The sequence below is a fragment of the Nicotiana tabacum genome, unplaced genomic scaffold, assembly GCF_000715075.1.
Source record: "Nicotiana tabacum cultivar K326 unplaced genomic scaffold, ASM71507v2 Un00006, whole genome shotgun sequence".
Lineage (NCBI taxonomy): Eukaryota > Viridiplantae > Streptophyta > Magnoliopsida > Solanales > Solanaceae > Nicotiana > Nicotiana tabacum.
Window position 1 is genome coordinate 661,897 of NW_027438244.1, and position 1,164 is coordinate 663,060.

Below are 1,164 nucleotides of genomic sequence, written 5' to 3' on the forward strand. Positions count from 1 at the left end.
AGGCATGGGAGACCACTTGTTGATTATACTAGACCGGTCTATAATCAAGAATTATCCAGTGTTAGACCACCTCCAATTGCAGCAAATAATTTCGAGTTGAAGCAAGGGTTGCTTCAAACCCTCCAGAATTATTGTGTCTTTAGAGGGAAGCCAAGCGAAAATCCAAACACATATCTAATGGAATTCCAGGAGATTATGAACACCTTTTAATACAATGGGGTGTCACAAGATGCATTGTACTTAAGGGAATTCCCCTTTTCACTTAAAGATGACGCTAAGGAGTGGCTTCAGAGTTTGCCTAGTGGACCGATCAGAACTTGGGAGGAGATGACTAGAAAATTCCTTGATAAATATTTCTCCTCGGCTAAGACGGGCAAGATTAGAAGAGAAATCAATAACTTCTGTCAGAAAAAGACTGAAACTATTTTTGAAGCATGTGAGAGATTTAAGGAGATAGTTAGAACATGTCAACATAGCGGAATTGAACTCTGGATGCAACTCCAGGATATTTGGGAAGGATTGACACCAGCCTCGTGTAGAACATTGAGCAATGCAAATGGAGGCCCTTTGATGAAGAAGACTCTAAAGGAGATAGTAATAATTGTTAATGAGTTATCTAAAAATGATAATCAGTGGCCCTCAGAGAGTGCTGAAAGAAGAAGATCAAATGGTGTTCACCAAGTTAATGCTAATGCATCGGTGTAGGTACAACTTGATGTTATGGCTAAAGAAATATGAATGCTCACCTTAGCCTTGATACAAAATGAGCCTCACGCCGCTTATGATATATGTGGAAGAGAACACCTTATTCATGAGTGTCAAGCCTCAAATGAGGAAGTGAATGTTGTGGGAAACAAAAATTTTAATGCAATGGGTCAGAGGCTCCCCGGTTATTCATGGAGTTCACTTGGGGGTACCGCGAATGCATGGAAACAAAATAACTCTAGGCCCTAGGGACAAGGAGCTCCAGCATTCCAAAATCAGCAGAGGCAGCAATTTCAGCCTCAACAGCCCATTCAGTCTGGCATAGAAGATCTCATGAAGGCATTCATTCTGAAAACTGATGAGAGGCTTGAAAATCATAGCACATCTATATGGGAACATGGAGCAGCTATCAAAGAAATAGGCACCGGTTTTCAAAACCTGGAAAGACAAGTTGGGCAG

The 1,164-nt window shown here is 41.2% G+C and overlaps 1 non-coding gene across 1 annotated transcript; it reads right to left on the bottom strand.

Annotated features, from left to right (window-relative positions):
- Window positions 1–375: 375 nt before the first annotated feature.
- On the bottom strand, window positions 376–479 carry LOC142178861 (small nucleolar RNA R71). Its single transcript, XR_012707070.1, has one exon. It is a non-coding gene; the product is annotated as a small nucleolar RNA R71 (small nucleolar RNA).
- Window positions 480–1,164: the final 685 nt, after the last annotated feature.